Genomic DNA, 21,657 nt, shown 5'->3' on the forward strand with positions numbered 1-21,657 from the left:
TAACATGCCTAGATGATCTCTAAGGTTCCTTCCAGTTGTGAATCCTTTGATTTTATGGAGAAAAAGGAGGAATCCAATACCTAAACCATACTAATAATCACATAATAATGAAAGCAGATTGTTCATTAGCAAATAAAACACTGTTTAAGAACAGAGATTGATTTCAGTAGCGCACAATAAAACCAAGATGACATTTATTTTTATAAAATGTCATCTCACTTGCCCAGATATCATAATATAGATTTAGCCTGAAAGATGAAGGAGAAACACTTATGTAACATAGAAAGGACTGAATCCAGGTTTCACTGAAATGTGCCTTTGATAGTCAGTGTATTCAAAGTGTTTTGAAATAGAATAAGAGACAAAGGTACCTGTCTGGCGTGGGCAGCGCTTCCCTCACCTGCTGTTAGGATATAGTGTGTCACAAACCTTCAGAGATGGACAAAACTTTGAGATGGCCCTGGTTCAGTTCCCTGTTTTTTCTTCCAATTGCTCTCCAAATCATCGCTTATTTTGGAAATTAAGATAAAAGATAATTCTTGAAGTCATGCCAAGAGTGCTCACAAAGTACCTTCCTTTCGTCTAGTAAACCTAGGAGGAATTCAGCACTCTGTGGTTAAGAGGGTTTGTGATTCAATATTTATTAAGCACTGACTATGTGCCAGGCACAATGCTATAAAGAAAAAAAAATTAGACATTATCTGCCTTCAATGATCTTGCATTATTCTAGGGGTGGGGTGGGGATATGAAATAATATATACAGAAACAAGTAAATTCTATATTCTTAGGTGTATGTATATCTATGTGTATGTATATATAAGGAGAGCTAGGTGGTGCAGCGGATAGAGCACCAAGCCTGGAGTCAGGAAGATCTGAGTTCAAATCCAGTCTCAGACACTTATCAGCTGTATGATCGTGGACAAGTCACTTAATGTCTGTTTACTTTGATTCCTCATTTGTAAAATGGGGATACACTGGAGAAGGAAATGGCAAACTACTCCAGTATCTTTGCCAAGGAAATGGCATGGACTTCATGAGGTCATGTAGAGTTGGACATGTCTGACTGACTGAACAACAAATATACGCATATATGTTCATACACACACAGAGGGAGTGCTGACTTAAAATTTTCATTGGTGTAGGACGTTACCTGCCGTGGGTCACGCATTCAGTATGCATCAGACGCAGGACTGGAAGCTAAGTGTTCTTGACTCTAAGGTCAGCTAAGAGAGAGAGGGAGAGAGAGAAACAGAGAAAAAGAGACAGAGACACACAGAGACAGGCAGACAGAGACAGAGAGAAAGAGTAACTGGGAGACAGAGAACAAGTAATTTCTTCTGGGATACAGAAGAGTATATGACAACAAGACAGACTCTAATGGTGCTGAGATGGAGGCAGAGCTGAGAATAAAACTCAGGTGTTCTGAGTTCCCGCCTGCTTTTAAGTAATTACTAAACAGCACTTCATCCTTTACAAGCTAATATTCCAAATGCTATATTTTCATAAATTGGATCTAAAGAGAATCAGTTCAATAGAAAACTGTAGCTTATTTACTCGTCTAAGTTTTTAACCTGTCAGCTCCCTTAAAACTCTCACTGCCAATCAAATGGAGAGGCAGCCTTGTTTCTCCCCTCCTCTCCTTTATGTGGGAGCCCTGTATTTTCCCAGGTACAAAGTGTGAGTCACACTCCCCTGTTACATACCTCAGGGAATCCTGGGGGTGTTTTCATTAGCACTCAGAGGCTGGTTTCCACTGGCCCTCGGGTTCTCTTGTTTACTTTTGAAGACGTGGGAAGTATCAGTGTTTACCAACTCTGGACTGGACTGCCTCATCTCTGGGCCTACAGTTTACACTATTTCTCATGTTGTGTTTCAAAGTGCAGAAAGCTACTTTTTAAATATGAAATACATAGGTTCATAGGGGACCCATTTTGCATTTTAGTCTGAGATGAGATGAGAAACAGATACTCGGAATTTCACAGAACTAGAATAATTCAGGGACCAGGTGACCATTATCAACATAAAGTCCATGGTTTCAAGTTCTCCAGAAATGTTTTTTTTCCATGGGTGTCTTTTAAAATAAAAATAGTTCTAAGAATCTGGTCCTTAACTTAAAAAAAGAAAAAGAAAAAGAACCCTGTCAATTGCTAACCTTCATGTAAAGATTAGGCGTTGGTTGAGACAACTGGGAAGCATTTGCTGCCAGCATGTCTGATATTTGGAACATTTGCTTCCTGGAGAGCACAGTGAGATAAAGTGAACTCTTTTATCCCCTGGTTCTGAGTTACAGATGCTTAAGAGTGCCCTGCTTCAGAACATATCAAAGATATGATATCAAAACTCAAAGAGGTTCAGCTTGGATCTTTTACAATAAAGTCTTAATGAATTTCATTGATGATAATTGAGAAGATGTAAGTCCATTAGGACATGTCAAAATTTAAAATGGATGTACAGATTTGAAATGGGCAGTATGCATCTTTGTAAATATCAATTGAGGACTGGCAAAAACAAATGACTATTGGCATAAAAATAAAATACACATGATGATCAGGCTATATAAAATTCTGAGATGAAACAATCTGTTTATGGGTATTCTCTACCCTAAAGTTTTTTTCATAATGCTCATAAAGACATACACACATACATTGGGCTAAAGTATGTGGTGATTGTTCTGTGTGTCTGGGTGTGTTCTATGTAAAATGTTAACTGAAGAGTCTATAGGGAATGATTAAACTAGAAGATAGCTTTTTTCTTTTTCTTTTTTAACAGAATACCACTGTGACCTAGAGTTTTAACTAGGATGCAATTGGACTAAGACAAGAATAGATATAACTGATGTATAAGAAATCCTACAGTGCTTGAAGAGCCACCAAATTCCATTCCCCACCCAGAGTATACAGTGTGGACATTTCTTTTTTCTAAAAGCACAGAAATATTTGTAACAACTCTCTTTGTTGTGGCAAAGAACTGGGAAGCCCATCAATTGGGGGAATGGCTGAACAAATTATGGTATTGTGCAGTTAGGTGGCACAGTGGATAGAACACTGGGCTTGTAGCCAGGAAGATCTGAGTTCACATGTGGTCTCAGACACTAGTTGTGTGACCCTAGTCAAGTTACTTAGCCCTGTTTGCCTCAGTTTCCTCATCTGTAAAATGATATGGAGAAGGAAATGGCAAACTACTCCAGTATCTTTGCCAAGAAAACCCCAAATGGGGTCACGAAGAGTCGGACATGACTGAAACAACTGAACAGCAACAATATAGGAATGTAAGGGAATACTATGATGTTGTAAGAAAAGGCAGTTTCAGAGACCTTGGAAGACTTGCTTGAACTAATACAGAGTAAAGTGAGGATAACCTGGAGAATAATTTATACTGTAACATCAATATTGTAAAAATGAACAATTCTGAAAGGCTTAAGAACTCTAACACATTGATCAACCATGATGCCAGAGGACTGATAATAAAGAATGCTTATCTACCTCATGACAGACAGGTGATGAACTAATATGCAGGATACACATTGTTGGTTAGGTTGGACTATGTATATATATTTTGTATTTTGTGAGGGGGCAAGAGGAGGAGGGAAATATTTAGGGGGAAAAAGACCAAATGAAACAGGGGGAGAAACAAAAGAACCAGTGGAGAAAACTGAGAAGGAACAGTCAAAGACGCAGGAAAATTACCTGGAGAGATTAGTATCACAGAAACCAGAGGAAAGCTTTGTATCAAACTGCACACTGACGATCTCTTCACATCTTAGGAGCTTCTGTGTTGTATGAATTTTTTATGATACCTCAAGAAATCCCACAAAATCATAAGATTAGAACTGGAAGAGACTTAGGAATCATCTACTCCAACTCTATAGTCACGAAATTTGTTTCATGTAAGCTGCATGAATTTACCTTAAACAGGCAAAGAAGCTGCCTTGAGTGTTAATTGGTTAGTAGGACTGGGGCTGTAGTAGTTTATGTGGCTTTCCAGTCTTCTGGGTCAGAGGAGTCAGTGCTTCTTAGGCTTACGGAATCTCTACTTTTTGGTTGGTTAATAGATATTTCTGACCTGGCCGTGCTGCCTGGTAGGCAAAGAGGCAAAGGGGAATTATGTCCATCTAAATCAGTGCCACATTCTTATTGAATTTCCTTTCCACCAATAAGTAAACTTTTTTAATCAAATTTTATATGGTCCATGAATGTTTCATTGCATTCTGAACCTGAGTCTGAACCACTGGACTAGCTAAGCGAGGTCTGACCTAGAATACTCTCTCGTTTTACAGATGAGGAAAATGAATCCCAGAAAAGATGTAACTTGCCAATAGTCACATAGGTAGTAAGCACATGAAGTAGGGGACTTGTGAGTTTTTTCCCCATTGACTCAAAACTTCTGTTTTTATAGCAATGTACACTTTAAAAATCACTTTTTATTTATTAGACCATCTACTCTTCAAAACCCTCCGATGTAAATGATATAACTATTATTGTCTCTACTTTAGATTTGAAGAAATTGAGGTTCAGAAAAGTTAGGCAACTGGGTTAAGGTCACATACAATAATTTACAGAATCCAGGACTGGGGTCTCTTGGTGTACCATCTATAGATTTGGCTAGGAGGAGGAGGTTGGAGTTTATTAAATTTGGGAAATTGTGAGATACTTTCAATGATTCCATGCTGCTCCCTGATTCCCCAAACCTATCTTTTAAATTTTTCTTTATTTTCAAATTTTTTACTTTTTTGTTTTTAATTTATGGAATAAAATAAGCATTTCTATAACATAGAATAATAAAAAAGATGATTGCACATGAAACTGCAAGTGTATTATGTACAAATTGCTGCTCCTTTTAAATATATAATAAAGTTATCATGTAAATTTCTTTTTTCTTTTTTCTTCTCTCTCCCCCCCAGATGGCTACCATTATATATAAATATTTGTGTGTGTAAATGTATACATACACACACATATAAATTGTTTAATATATCTTCTATTTATCAGATCTTTCTCTGGATGCAGAAAGCATCTTCCTTCATAGGTTCTTTGTAGTTAATTTAATAGTCAAAATTACTTATTTGCTTAAACTTGTTCTTAAAACAATATTACTGTTATTATAGACAACATTTTCTTGAATCTGCTCATTTCACTCTTCATTACGTCCTGTAGTTCTGTCCATCTCTAAGATCATCAAACTCATCATTTCTTATAGCACAATAGTGTCCCATCACAATCATATACCACAACTTGTTCAGCCACTTCCCAACCTATCTTTTTAACATCAGTATTCTCCCAATGGAGAGGCAGTGTGGAATAGTGGATAGAAGCCAGCTTCAGGGTCAAGAAGATCTGGGTTCAAGTTCCCCCTCCTATATCGAGTGTGTGATACAAGACCACTCACTCAACCCCTCCCGATAGTCATTCTGGGTATTTCACTGGCACCCACAAAATACTCAAAGAACCAAAGTATAGTGAACTTCAAGGTAGGAGTTACATTTCTCTGAGTGTTCATCTTTATCCCATGGGATTGGTAGACTGATAAGAGTTGTGATCAACCAGTTGTGTCATTAGTTGGAAGATGTGATGATGGGTAGCATCTTTCCCCTGCTGGACCAGCCAGTTATGAAGGTTGTTTCCAATGCAGTCTCACCTACTCTTATCTCTCAGCACTCCTCCTTTCTGTCCTCTCCCCATTTTATAGAAGTTCCCAACCTCTGCCAACTTCTGAACCTGGTCCAGGAAACACCTCAGGACTTCTAGGAACCCACAGCAGCAGCTGTGTAAGTACGATTGGTAAAATTCTACCCCTATCCCCTGTCACCCTTATCACTCCCCAGAGGTGATTTTGGACTTGAGGGCGATGGGAAGAGAATGGAGAATAAAAGCCCTGTCTCATGCCTTATTTGGGGTGGGACAAAATGAGCCACACTAGATGAGTTGGCATTAATGTATTTTTATCTAGATGACTGATCTCATAATATCATGTTATATATTCTTTCCTGGTCAAAACCGACCTCTCTTCCAAACTTCTCTATTTCTCTTAAAAGCACCACCATTCTTCCACTCATTCAGATTTTCCTTAGCTTCCTTATCACCTTCAACTTCTTACTTCCCATCACCTTATATACCCAATTGACTGCCAAATCTTGTTGGGTCTATCAACAACATCTTTCATTCTTTCTATCATAGCAATGCCACTCTAGATCAGATCCTTACCACCCCTCTCCTAGATTATTGCAATAGTGTCTGAATGGGTCTTCCTGCCTCAAGTCTTCTCCCTCTCTCATCCATCATCTACATAGCTGCCAAAGTCATTTTCCCAAAGCACAGTTCTGAGCAGGTCATTTTATACTCAATAAACTTCAGTGGCCTCCTAGTGACCTTAGGAACAAATATTATTTCATCTTCATTTAATCCTTTAAAATTATCTACTTTTTGTATGTTGTATATGATTATAGTAGTGCATTAATAATACATAACTATTAGAATAGTAGTATATGTATTTTATTTTTAGATATATAAATACACATATTATAGGATGTAGACTCAAAAATTTTTTTACTGATAGGGATGTGGGATCAGAAAACTATACTAGCACATAGGAGTAGATCCTCTATAGAAAATTGCAGAAAGGCATGAAAAAGAACTGTAACAAACAAAAATAATTAAATGGAAAAGGAAAACAGTTAGCTAGGAAAAAATGCTTTGCACCAAGTTTCTGTGATATCAAAGATACCTGAGGAATTGATTCAAATTTATAAGAACAAGGGTCATTTCTCAAACAATAAATGGTCAAAGGATATGAAAAGACAATTTTCAAAGGAAAAAAAAATTCAAGCTACCAATAATCATATAAAAAAATGATCCAAGTCCCTAATAATTAGTGAAATGAAAACTAAGGCAATTCTGACATTTTACTTCTCATCCATCAGATTGGAAAAATGATTAGAAACAAAGAAAAATGACATTTGTTAGAAGGGCTGTGAACAAATAAGAATATTAATGCCCTATTGATGAAACTGTGGATTTATCCAGTCATTCTAGAAAGCCATTTGGAACAATATCCCAAAAGTCATTCAATTCTTCATTCCCTTTGAACCAGCTATAGCACTCCTAGACTTATCAAAGGGATCAAAGAAAGGAAAAGGATACATATATACAAAATTTTTTATAGCAACTTTCTTTGTGATGGCAAAGAACAGGAAATTAAAGAGATACCAACCAACTGGGGAATGGTTGAACAAATCATGGCATGTTAATGTAATGGAATATTATTGCACCATAAGAAAAAGAATAGTTTTTAGGAAACCTAGGATGACCATATTAGTGATGCAGAGTGAAGTGACCAGAGCTAGAACACAACATTGTAAATAAAAATAACTTAGAAAGAATTAACTCTGATCCATGTAATTAACAACCACAACTTCAAAGTACCAAGTATGAAACATGTTACCCACTTCCTAAAAGAGGGCAACAGACCCAGGATGCAAAATGAGACATACAGTTTTGGTCAAGGGACACTATGGGAATTTATCTTGCTTAATTATACCTATTGTTTACAAAGGATTTGAAGGTTGTGTTGTTTTTAATGGTATGGGGAGGAAGGTGGGATGGGGAAAGATAGGGCTACCAAAAAAAGAAAGAAAAAGAAAAGAAGAGAGGATCATTGAAGCATTTAAAAAAAACACATACAGAAAAAACCCAATAAAAATACCAGAAGAAATGACAAACAAGAGCAGCCTTTAAAGTCACATGTTGAATTTATTATAAATTTAAAAAAAAGCAAGTTCTATATAATAGACATTCCCTATTTTACAGATAATTTTCTTCTTCTTCTCTACTATGTATATGGAAATGCTCATTTTATTTGGTATTAATTATAAAGTCCCGAATTAAAAAAAAAATTAAAAGAACTAAAAAGAACTGTGCTTTCTTTTAGTATAATCTTGTAAATAATACACATTGCCACCCCTTTATGACTTGGTACATAGGCTTTGACATTTATATCACCCCCCCCAAAAATGTTTTTTATATTGCTGACAGTCAGATGCTAAGCTTTTCCAACCTTAGTCAAGCTGGTTCTCAGAAAGCAGACCATTTTTGGACCCAAAAACAATACTTTTACAGCTTGGTAGGAACTTCTAGAGCTTAAAATTCCCTAACTAGGTCTTAGAATCCCCAAGGTCACCTCCCTGCCAGTATGAGAAATTACAGAAGGACATTAACGTGGCCACATATATCTGTACATGCCTATAGTGTCTACAAAAACATTTTATGTTATTTGTAAATATTTAAAAATATGCATGATTCCAAATTAATATTTTTCTATATTTTATTAACCCAACCGCTAAACTGCAGCACAGTTACTTTTTATCTTAAATGATTAAGAGTTTCTAGCCCTCTAAGCTATTGGCTGATGGGGATTAATGAATGCAGAGGTTTGTCTAAATGTTAATACATATGCATATGGCAAGGGTCAACATCTACTTCCATAGAGTGTGCTGAGCTGGCTGCAAGCAAATATAGAATGGTTGATTCTAGCTGGGAGCTGTCCGCCAGAAAGCACATGCTGTGGAACATACGAATTTTAAAAAACTTCACCTCAGTTAATTTAGCATATTTTATAATGCTTTGCATGTGTACAGATTCCCATTCATCCTGGAAACTGCTTGAAAGGTGCTTCTTATGAAGCACTTAATAGATGCTTTTTCATTTCTCATCCTGAAGGATTTTACAGGAAATCTGCATTAAAATATAATGGATTTTCTGCAGTGTTAGATCTTGCTTCCAGGCTTTAATATGCAGGCAAGGTGCCCAATATGCCATATTTTCTTTTACATTTTTTTTTCCTCAAGAGGTGGCAGCTTGGAAAATTATAATTATGTGCCTCTCTCAAGCCGTGTCTTTAAGCATTCCTTGCCAGCTCTCATGGTTGGATTTAAAAACCTGAATTATTAAACTGCTGCTCTGAGCTGTGTGCCCTCTTACTCTGAGTCCAGATAACACAGAGTCTTGAAATTACACAGAAATTATTTGTATGCTGGATCCCTGGCTATGAAATGTAAATTACTGCAGTGCTGAGTGCATGCAATGCAAAGATGATAAGAACAGAAAAATGGAAGTTGTGAAAACATCAGACACATATATACCCAGGATCATAGATTTGACACCAAGTCCAATTTTCCCCTTTTACAATCAAAGCAAGAGAAGGATCCAGAGATTGAGCAACTTACCGAAAGTCACATAGCTAGTGAATGTCAGAGGCAAAATTAAAACCCAGTTCTTCATGACCTAACACCAGCTCTCTTTCTATGACGACTTGCCTCTACTAATTATGTGAAATGATGTTATTAAAATATAAAAAATATGTAACCTATGACTCTAAGTATCTTTGGATTCAAGTGGACTCAGTTTCCTATCTTGGAGATTTCTCTTTTTTATTTTATTTTATTTATTTTATTTTATTTTTAATTTATGGAATAAAATAAGCATTTCTATAACATATTACAATAAAAAGGATAATTGTGCATGAAACTACAAATCTGCAATGCACAACTTTCTTTTCAAATTCCCTTCAAATATGCAACAAAATTATCATATAAATTTCTTTTTTTCTTCCCTCCCTCCTCCTCCTCCCCCCTCTCCCTCCCCAGAGATGTGTACTATTAGATACAAATATACATATATATGTATATGTAAAATTGTTCTGTACATACTTCTATTTATTAATTCTTTTTCTAGATGCAGATAGTATTTTCCTTCATATATCCTTTATAGTTAATGTGTGGATATTTATAACAGTCAAAATAACTTATTTGTTCAAAATTATTCTCAAAACAACATTGCTGTTATTGTATGCAGTGTTTTCTTGGTTCTACTTCTTTTGCTTTTCATTATTTCATGAAAATCTTTCCATGTTTTCCCAACATCAAGTTCATCATTTCTTATAGCACAACAGTATGCCATCACAATCGTATGCCACAACCTGTTCAGCCATTCCTCAATTGCTGGGCATCCCTGTAATTTCTAGTTCTTTGCCATCAGAAAGACAGCTGCATTAAACATTTTAGAGCATACATATTTTTTTTTTCCTTTTCCCCTAATTATCCTTGGAAATAGACCAAGTAGTGGTATTGCTGGGTCAAAGAATATAGGTAGTTTTGTAACTTTTGAGGCAGAATTCCAGATTGCTATCCAAAATGATTAGATAAGTTCACAATTCCACCAACAATGAATGTGTCCCAATTTTTCCACATCCCTTCCAACATTGTCACTTTCTCCATCTCTCATCTTAGCCAATCTGATAGGTGTAAAATGACATCTTTAGGCTGTTTTAATTTGCATTTCTCTGATCAATAATGATATAGAACATTTTTTCATATGACTGTATTTTGATTTCTTCATTGGAAAACTAGAGACTTCTCAATAATCATTCTTTTTGGCTTATGCCCCTACTCAGGGTTTCTTCTGAGAACATCTGAAGCGGGGCTTGTTTTGTTATGCTTTGTTCTTTAGCTCTTCTCTAGTGGTCTCTATAAATAAGCATGGCTACCAAAGCATCTTAAAGTTTATAAAGAATATATAAAAGATTGGCTATGTGTAGTTGATTGGGCTAGCTGGCTCTTCTCTCCTGAAGTTTCAGTACTTGTCCCTACAAAAACAATTATGGAAGATCAGGGCTGCTCACTTGAACCCTGAGACCTAGGTGAAAGTTCTGATATGCGCTTGTTAGTGAGGTTGATAACCTTGCACTGTTCTCCCTAACTCAAATCAAAGGCTACTGCAAGTCATGTCATCATTTCCCTGATGTCATGGTCTTCTTTGAAAATGAAGGACAAACACTGCCTGTAAGTAGTCTGAGCTCCCTGCTCTCCCTCTCCTCCTCTCCAGAGGAAGATAAATTTTGAAGGTCAGAAGCTACCCAGTTAACTTGGGGTTATCTGCAAGATCTCCTCCTCCCTCCCTGTTTGTTTCTTTCCTTTCCTTTCCTTTCCCTCCCTCCCTCCCTTCCTCCCCCCCTTCCTTCCTCTTTCTTTCTCCCTGCTCAAAGACCAAACCTTAAATCCCTTTCACTCTGGAGCTCCTAGATTGGACCACAATAGATCCCTGCCCAAGCTCCACTTAATGGCTATATTTTGTGCCCTCCTGGCTCAGAGTGAATGTCAATAGTAGCTGTTTCTCTTTTGACCAAAAACCCTGAAGTTCCCCTCCCAGTTGGATTGTTTTTTTAATTAAAGTGCACATCCCTTGACTCACTTCTTAAAGTATCCTATTCACTGAATGGACATTACTCACTTCAAGTGAGAACCTGAAAAGACCTTAGCCTAAAAAGGTCAGGGTCTCCCATTTCATCCTGAGTCATCTCTAGTGGTCCTGATGAATATCTGGCTCCTGGACTCAGATGGCTCTGGAGGAGAAAGTGAGGTTGGTGACCTTGCAAAATCCTCCCTCACTCAAATCAAAGTCAACTGCAAGTCATGTCATTATTTCTCTAATGGCATGGTCCTCTTTGAAAACGAAGGACAAACACAACATAAGCTACAATAGGTTTCATTATGTTGTGTTTGCTTACATTAATCATGAGTACCAGAATGCAAGATGACTCAGGGATCCAGAAAATAATGCTTCTTCTTGTCATTGGGCACAAGAGGAAACCAATTCTGCTAATGCCTTTCTTATATATTTCTATATCTTACCACATATATCAATGTAAACTTAGTGTCAAGCGCTCCCACCTGACACAAAGGACTTGGATGTTGGCTGAGATAAGAGAGAAATGATGATGACTCATGATGAAACTTCATGGAATTAAAATTGCCTCAGTTATGTAATACAAGAAGAAAAGGTTCCTGTAGACCCCAAAAAGTCTCTCATATGAGGTTTGGAGATGAGAAGGCAACATGCAAAAGAAGGCTTAAGACTAGCTGTCTGCATGTGTATGTGTGTATGTGTGTGTGTGTGTGTGTGTGTATGTGTTCCTCCTGAGGTAAATGAAAGTTGAATGGCAAGAATCAGGCTATATGAGGGATATACTGCTGGCAAGATGACCACTCCCTTCATCCCCCTTCTGACTCCCTTGCCATTCTCTATCTGAAAAGTTTTCCAGAGCTCTGGATTAGACCAGTGAATAGGCACATGAATGAATAGTAGACCTGTTGAGAATGACAGCACCCAAGAGCTGCTAAAAAGCAAAGAGCATGGTACAGATAGGAAGCCATAGAATCATTGGTATAGAAAAACTAACACCTACTAGGTCTAGCTAGAGTACTACCCAGGCAGTACTGGGTAGTGAAACTGTCTGTATAGAAGACTGTGCAGGTTTATGTGAAGCAATTTGCTTGGCTCAGATGCAAGGCATCCCTATTTCCATTAACGTGTACATAAAACTATTTATTACTTGAGCCTTGTGAACCCACATGCTTTTTATGGGGAGTTCATGACTACTCTTGAAGGAAAGTTTCCAGATGATATTGGTTGTAAAAAGTAAGGTTGAGCATTGACTGTCAAAGTGTAGTCTGTGAACTTTCAGGGGTTCTATGAGCTCAAAACTATTTTCCTAAAATACTAAGATTTTAATATTTAATGCAGTAAATACCGATAGATATAACCCATACACAAACAAAAACTATTTAAGATGGGGCTCCTCAATAATTTTTAAGAGTATAAAGGCTTTCTGAGGCCAAAAGAACTTGAGGACTGCTGTGTTGAACAATGAGAGATCCTCAAAGTTTATCCAGGCCCTTTGTGTCAGGAGAGAGCCTTTGAAAATTACATAGATATATGCGATATGACCTAGAAATATATAAAAAAGGCATTAGCAAAATTGGTTTCATTTTGTGCCCAAAGGCAAGAAGCAGCATTTTTTCCTGGAACTCTAGATCATCTTACATTCCAGTACTCATGATGACTATAAACAAACAAAACACCATGAAAATAATTTTAATGTATATACTAACATCTTTTGCAGAGGATGAAATAGAGATATTTTATGGATAAATTAACAATATCCTCCAAACTAAGTAAAAATATAACTTGACAGCTGAAGACATCATTGTGAAGGTGGAAATAAGGGAAAGTAATGAATGTTATGCTGGAAAATAGGGCTCAGGATCAAGAAATTTAGTCAAAGTTAAAAGATATCTATATATCATGAATAATTTTAAAATGTTTCATTGATGTTTTTATAGTTATTTTTGCACCACAATAGTCCTTCCTCCTTCATAATCTTCTTTGTAATAAAAAATAATCTAATCAAATAAAGTGATATAACCACATGTTTGTACATGTCACATTTTTCATCCATTGATCCCTCCAATTCCTTCCCCATGAAGAGAAAGGGATATTTCATCATATGTCTTTTGAAATCAATATTATTATGGCATTTAATCTGAGGGCAGTAGCTTTTTATGCTGTTTAAATTTATATTATTATAGTTATTGTCCATATTGTACTCTTGATTCTGCTGTCTTCACTCTTCATCAGTTCACAGTTTTCCCAAGTTTCTTTAAATTCCTTGTATTCATTGTCTTTTGAGTCACAATAATATTCCATTGCATTCATATACCACAATTCTGAATCATTTCTTAACCACCAGAAACTTACTTTGTTTCTAATTTTTTTGTTACTACATCAAGTACAATTATGAATAGTTTGGTAAATAGGGAACTTTTCTTCTTCCTTGGGATAATTATCTATGAAAAAGATCACTGGATCAAAAGGTATGAGTAATTAGGTAACTTTTCCTATTCCACATTGTTTCCCAAAATGATTAGACCAATTCATTCAATAGTATATTATTAGTATACCTGACTTCCCACATCCACTTAAACAATTACAGATTCTTTTACCATCTTTGTCAGTTTTTTTTGTTTTGGTATGGGGTGAGACCTTCTATTTAACAGTATATTTTATTAGTTATTAGGAATACTTTTCTATGTGACTATTGATAGTTTGCAATCCTTACAATGTTTATTCACATCTTTTGGGCAATAGTTCTAGGTTATTTGTTTGTTTTTTTTATTGTGTATGTGTGTGTATGTGTGTGCATACATTGAGTATGTATAGCTATGTATATTGGAAATCAGATTTTTAAAATTAAATATGCTGGATGTAAAGATTTTTCTTCATTATTTTCTTATTCTATTGTATTTAGCTTATTTGAAAGCTTTAAAATATCATTTACTCAAACATGTCTATTCAGCTCTATGATTTATTTGATGCCTTGTTTGATTAAGAATTTTTTCACTAGTTATAGACTTGAAAGATACATCCTTCTGTCTTCCTCTAATTTTTAATTTTTTAATTTTTAATTTTTAATTTAATTTTTATTTTTAATTTTTAATACTACTTTTTATATCTAAATAACACATCTGCTTGGAGTTTATTATAGGACATGGTATAAAATGTTTACCTCAATCTAAATTCTGACCAACTTCTTTCTAATTTTCCCAACAGTTGTCATGAATGCTTTCTTCATAAAAAGATTTGGAAGGCCTTGGATTTGGTAAGTACCAAACAACAGGACAGATACAAAAGAAACCAACCTTAACAGACAGGAAAGAATTAGGTATTGATTCAGTTTTCATTTAAAAATCAGTAGTCTGTTCAGTCATATCACCAACTGGTTAGAACAAAGGTCAAGCAAGCAACAAATTTGGCCTTAGACACTTACTAGCTGTGTAACCCAAGCAAGTCACATAACCTCTATGTCTGACTCAGTTTCCTCAGCTATAAAATAAAGATAATAATAGCACTTCTGTCCCAGGGTTGTATAGACCAAATGAAATAATATTTGTAAAGTACTTGCTTAGCACAGTGCCTGGAATACAGTAGATGATTAATGTTTATTTTCCTTCAAAACCATATAGCATCACAGGGAGAATATTGTTGTTAAAGAAATGAACTTTGGGGTAGGGATCAATTTGCAATCAAAGAAAACCCTTATTAAAAATGTCATTTGCCTAATCTGTTTTTCACTCACTTCTGAGTCCTTGTTAATAAATGACATCTGTCACTTATGAATATGTGTATACGTGGTCATATCTCTAGATATCTAATTTCATCAACGTAGGGGACTTCCACTGAGTTGAATTCTTTCCCTTATGAGATAAACTCAAGTTAAAGCAAAAGTTAGAAAATCTTTGCTTAATCTCTGCATGATCAATTCCTTAGCCATTACTGATGGAGAGTATAGTTTGGTAGCACATATGTTTGATGACTGTACAGTAACTTATTTTCAAGCAAGTTTGCCATTTTTAAACTAAAACTAGTCTAAAACACTTCTAAGTTTTACTAACTTGAAGGAATGAGCTCCCTTCATTTCATTAAACATCAATGATGATTATATAATACAAGGCCTTCATGCAGTTCTTATGCAATACTATTTCAAATGAGATATTTTTTTGGAAACTGAAAGGCAAGGCAATTGGGGTTAAGTGACTTGCTTGGGCACACAGTCACACAGCTGGTGTCAAGTGTCTGAAGAGGGATTTGAACTCAGGTCCTCCTGACTCCAGGGCTGGTGCTCTATTCACTCTGCCTCCTAACTGCCCCTAAATGAGATATTTTTAAAGTGCTTAGCATAGTACCCAGTACATAAAAGGTGCTTAATAGATGTTTGTTCCCTTCTCCTTGTAACTATAATAGAAAACATTTACAAATGATTTTAAAAGGTAAAACTTTCTTTTCATTCTTTTTCTTTTTCTCCATTCTTTACTTTCCATGGTCTGGACCTTTGGTGATGATAGCTTAGTGATATGATTTTAAAAGCTATCTGTCCCAGAATTCCATGCTTCCACCTGGCCCCCAACTCCCAATTTGGTTCTTGCAAAAATCTCAATGTGTATTGATGATATAGCTTTCCTCTCTTTTCTTTAAATAGGTCTTAAAACACTACTGTCCAAACAATGGTTAATACAAAGAAAAATATTTAAATATTACTTAAAATCTAAAGTGGTGACTTAGATTTGGGAGAAGGAAAACCCAGTAACTTTCTCTGGGCTACAATTAGTGAATTGATAGATAAATAGCAGGTATTTTAAGTGCCTAGGAATCTATTTTGACATATAAGTCACACATGAAGATAATAAAGGTTACTCACCGGACTTTGGCCCAGGGAAAAAGCCTCACCATTTAAAAAATACACCTTCACTCTGATTTATTTTCTGGTTATGAATTGAACATTTGGAACCTTGGAGAGTTCCTCAGTGTTTCACTCTCACCCACTCTCTATAACCTGTGATATGCTGGAGCTATCTCAAATTGGCTCCCAAGAGCAATTGTCAAAATTTCAATGTGAGCATTTACACTTCAGAAATCAGCAAACATTACAAATCAGGGTTTGATTCATTGTTTTGCTGATTGTCTATGCTTAAAAGAATGATGGGGAAATGAGTTATCCATACAATCTCCCTCGTTCTCCCCTCCCCCCAGCTGGTTGCGAAATATTAGCTAAAATATCACTGCCCATATTCAATCAGTTGCAGTCTTATGGAGTTAAGCCTCTTTATCATCTCTCATATGCATCTACTGTTTCTCTCTCAGACCATAGCCACTGTAATCCAGATCTCTATCACCTCTGCTCTGGATTATTCCAGAACGTCCTATCTGATCTTGCTAAATCTAATTTCTCCCATTTCCAGTCCATCACACAGCTGCCAAACTGATATTCCTAAAGCACAGACTTGAACATGTCATTCACTCCCTACTCAGGAGCCTCAGCGGACTCTCCCCCATCCCTAAGCCACCTCCAGCCTCTCCCATCCCCTTCCCTCACTGCCTTTAGGAAAAGATACAAATTCCTCCATTTGGCATTTAAATTCTTTTACAATATGACTCCAGCCAATCTTTTCAGCATGGTTATACATAATTCTCCCTCATGTACTCTATGTTCCAGCTGTTCCCTACACAGAACAGTCTGTCTCCACCTCTGTGCCTTTGAATAAACTGTTCCCCACACCTGAAATGTTCTCTCTCTTCATCTCTGACTCTTGGGACTGAAATTCCCATCAAGGATCAGCTTAGGGACTACCTCCTTCAAGAGACTTTTCCTGATTCTCCCAGTTCTTAGTCCTCATCCCAGCCCCCCTCACTGTATATTTATTTTGCAAATATACAAAATATAATTATTTTGTAAATATATATTTACTTATCTATGGAAATGTGGTACCTTCTCAGTAAGATGTATATTCCTTGAGGGCAGGGATTTTCTTTTTTAAATTTATATCCCTAGCCCAGTGCTTAGCATAATACTTTCAGTGCTTAATAAATACTGATTTGCTGACTTGCTTGTTTGGGAAAGGAGGGATTTGAGGAAGTCCATTTTGGTTCATGGTTGAGGGCAGACATGCTCCAGAGCTTATAGAGTATGCTCCAGATTTGGAGGAGTAGTGATAATGAAATTCTTTTTCCAGATTTAGCTTAGGGTTGACTATCAGAACTATCCTGTCTGAACTCAATTCCTAAAGAAGGAACTGAGAAATTCCCTTATACTGAGAACTAGGTATGTGACAAGTTGATTCCCACTTAGGGCTAAATCGGCTGACCTGCTTTGGGATTGAACTGTCCCTAGTGGTTCTTCAAGGCAGAACTTGATGACAAAAGCCCATTTACTTAATCCATACATTTGGGAACTCATTTATAGTTTATCTTTTATTCCAGTCAAGTTTCTACCCTGTCATGACTAACTTTGGATCTTGTGTCCATCAATCCAAAAATATTTCTTGAGTGTTTACAGTGTTCTAGGCACTATGTCAAGTACTTGGGATATGAGCACAAAGGATGAAAAATTCCCTACCCACAAGAAGCTTACATTCTAATGGGAGAGATAGCAAGTATGTATAAAAAGATTACAGCATGAAGTTAATAACTATAAATATATACTCAGTAGTTAAATATGAGGTAGTTTGGGAGTAATGACACTAGCATTTGGGGGTGGGAATTAGAAAAGGCTTCATGCAAAAGAATTCTCTTGAGCTTCATCTATTACGATTTTTATCTTGATTTCCCCTAATAATCCTTCTGCTCCACTTTGGTTTCTGCCTATTTCGCCCCTTTGTTTCTTCACAGCATGAATCCTCAATCCACCTTCCTGATGTACTGCCACTTGCTCTTGGTCCAGCTCTGGTTTCTGTCCCACCTGCCCTGGATAAAAGTCCTCAATATTGGATGCTTCTCCATTCTCCACTGACCATGTGCCAAGTGACCTCTATTGGAATGAATTAACCTTCAAACTGGCCCCATCTGCTCTTAGCTTTTCCCTTCATTCACCTGGCACCTGCCAACTAGTGTACTCTGTAGAGAGAATACAACTGCCCCATCTGCTGGCTGAGTTTTACTTAATTGATACCTTCTCCCAGGCTGGGCTTAGTGGTCCCTGTTCAGAGAAGGTATATTGTCACAAAAACCATATATACCTTTTCATTGAGTGCTCATTTATTTTATCCATCACTAACACACTTCCAAATAAAGTGGGGATAATGAAATATTTATAAAGCAATTAGTACAGTACCTTGCACATAGTCGGTGCTTAACAAATCTTTCCTTCCTTCTGTCCTTCATTTCATCCAACCCTCCTTCCTTCCTTCCTTCCTTCCTTCCTTCCTTCCTTCCTTCCTTCCTTCCTTCCTAAAGCATGAAACAAATAATTTATAGAACAAAAAGATGGCACTAGTGTAATATAGAGATTACAAATCTGAAAACCTTATAAAACATTTCCTATAAACATCCCTTCATTTTTGCCCCAGGATTCTGGCAGTTCTAGTTGGGGAAGAAGTTAGACCTATCTCAGTAAGAGGCTGAATTTATCTGGTCATTATTAAAGGTCTAAAAGGATTTGAAAATCTCAAGTAAAAAGCATTTGTCAAAATTAGGCTATGTTGAAGGACAGAACTGTGAGTACTGAGTTTATAAATAACTTACACTGCTTCTATTCAATTATTTTCCATTTATGACATTCAGTCTGTTGAAAAAAATTGACTTGGTAATGGTTATAACCAAGATAGACAAAAATAAGGTAGCTACAGGATTACACAACAGATCTTTAGCTAAAAGGAACCTTAGAGATATTTTTTCTAATTCCTTTATTTTACAGGTGAAGAAACTGAGGTTTAGAGAGGTTGTTGCTCATTCAGCGTTGCACAGGTTTTAAGTGACAGAGTGGAAATTTGAACCAAAATTCTCTGAGATCAAATCTAGCACTCTTTCCACTATATCACACTGGCTATGAGGTTGCAGGACAGGAGTAAGAATGGATAAATGCACAAATAAATGAATTAATGAAAAGGTGTTTATTAAGTACTTAGTATGTGCTAAATTCTAAGGCTAAAATACTTATGCCAAAGAGAAGAAATCCCTGCTTACATTCTTTTTTAAAAATATATTTAATTTTATTAATTATTTCTCAATAAGATGCAAAAATTTAGCTTCTATTTTTAAAAAATTTGAGCTCCAAATTCTCTCCCTCCCTCCCACCTCTCCCCTTTCCTTGAGAAGGTAAGTGATTTGATATCAGTTATACATGTGAAGTCATGCAAACCATATTTCCATATTAACCATGTTGTAAAAGAAAACAGACAAAAAAAGGAGAAAAATAAAGGAAGTTTAAAAAGTATGTTTCAATCCACATTCAGTTCTCTCTGTGGAGATAGTATTTTTCATCATGGGTCCTTTTGAATTGTCTTAGATCATTGTCTTGATCAGAGTAGCCAAGTCTTTTATAGTTGATCATCCTTAACACTATTGCTTTTTACTGTATACAATGTTCTCTTAGCTCTGCTCATTTCACTTTGCATCAGTTCATATAAGTTTTCCAAGGTTTTTCTGAAGCCATCCTGTGCATCATTTCTTATAGCACAATAGTATTCCAGCACAATCGTATGCCACAACTTGTTCAGTCATTATTCTATTGATGGGCATTTCCTTGATTTCCAGTTCTTTGCCACTACAAAAAGAATGGCTATAAATGTTTTATAAATTCTTTCCCTTTTCTTTGCTCAAGGAGCTTATATTCTATTGGGGGAGGTGGGAAGAGACAACACATTGGTAGGGGTGTGCTGGAACCAGTCCTGAGAGCAGATTGTTAAATTTTCCATATAAGCTTTAAAACCTCAGAAATCAGCAAATGTTACAAATCAAGGCTGATATATTGTTTTGTTAATTATGTAGACTTCAGAAAATAATAATGAAGATTAAACTTAAAAGTATCTTACTTTTCTGGTGGTTATTAAATATTTATCAATATACGACTGCTAGGAGTACTCCAGAGAGTACTTTGGTTTGGAAAATTACAGTGAAGTTATAGTATTTGGATTAGAAAGTTACATGAAGCCATGTTGCCATAGACTGATAAACCCTTTCTCATAAGAATGGCAGTATTTAAAAAAAATTTTATTATGGTTCCCAAACTTGAAAGCTTCTGTGGAGATGGGGAAGGAGAGGAGAGAAGGTTATTCATATGGTATGAGATGACTGATGAGAATATGTCTAGAGAATAAAGAGAAACATGACTGGAGCCAGCCTAGAAAGAGTGGGTCAAATGAGCCACTCACCAATCAGGACAGCTGGGTCCCAAGATGGAAGCTGAAAAGCTGAGAGCATTAGTCATCCAGGGCATCATTTCTGGTCTCACCAGTAGGGTAGCCTCTGAGACAATGGATGGGGAATTAAATGGAGGAGACCATTAGATATTACAGTCAGAAGCAGAGGGAAGCAAATCATTATCAGTATATTCAGCTGAGTATTTCAATCTCTGAATCTCACAATGTTTTTCCTTTAGTGGAACATGGTCAAATATGTTTAAAGTGTCATTCAACCAGAGCACCCACTGAACAAGGCAATCTGTCAGTGATATACTCTGCCTCTGGTTTTACTTAGCCTCCTCCATCTTTACTAACACAGTGTATTTGGTTAATCCTGATTTTTTTTCTTGGTTCATCTTTTTTCCTTGGCTACCCAAAAGAGTGTGCTTTACCTTATCTACAAATCTTCACTTCTCCACTGCCATGATGACTCTTTCTTCTAATTGGCTTGTGATCCTTGACTGTGAGTTGACTCCTACTTGCCTCTCTTAAGTGTGGTCTACTGCTTCCCTCTGCCCAGGGAGACTCTGTATTAGCAAACACTCTAGCACACCCAGCACACTCTAGCACACACTCTAGCACAGATTCTTTGATCTGTTTTGCTAAAGGAAAGCAACTTTTAAGGGATCAACAATCTTACTTTAATTAGAAAGAAGTAAATTCAAGCAGAGAAATTAGCATAGAGATTCAACAGACAGGGTTCTGATTGTCTGAACAAAGTAATACCCCACCTACATGCACTACCATGGGGGGAAAGGGAGGGCTCTTAACAAACAACTACTCAGAGCCCCATCCAAGGAATCAAAAAGGTCCTTCTCATAAGTGAACCCCCACAGCAAAATACCAACCTGTGTGTGTGCGTGTGTGTGTGTGTGTGTGTGTGTGTGTGTAACAAACACTTAGTTCCCAGTTGCCTCAGAGTTAGTAAGCATGAAACCTATGTGACTCAGCTCTCAGCTGTGAACTATCAGGGTTCAAAAGAGATCAATCCTTCAGATGTTTTCAATGAGCCTGGGAAACTGAACTCCAGAGAAAAAACAGCAAAAATCCCACTTTGCTTATTCTTACAGGCTCAAATAAGATCACAGATGTAAAGC

General features: G+C 36.5%; 1 protein-coding gene across 1 annotated transcript in view; it reads left to right on the top strand.

Annotated features, from left to right (window-relative positions):
* RIPPLY2 (ripply transcriptional repressor 2) overlaps window positions 1–21,657 on the top strand; it is an 84,915-nt gene that overhangs the window by 39,826 nt on the left and 23,432 nt on the right. Inside the window, exon 3 of the mRNA XM_072642723.1 lies at window positions 14,439–14,487. The gene's annotated coding sequence lies outside the window, so the exon portion shown is untranslated. The remainder of the gene's footprint in view (window positions 1–14,438; window positions 14,488–21,657) is intronic.

The sequence above is a fragment of the Notamacropus eugenii genome, chromosome 2 (assembly GCF_028372415.1).
Source record: "Notamacropus eugenii isolate mMacEug1 chromosome 2, mMacEug1.pri_v2, whole genome shotgun sequence".
NCBI classification, from domain to species: Eukaryota; Metazoa; Chordata; class Mammalia; order Diprotodontia; family Macropodidae; genus Notamacropus; species Notamacropus eugenii.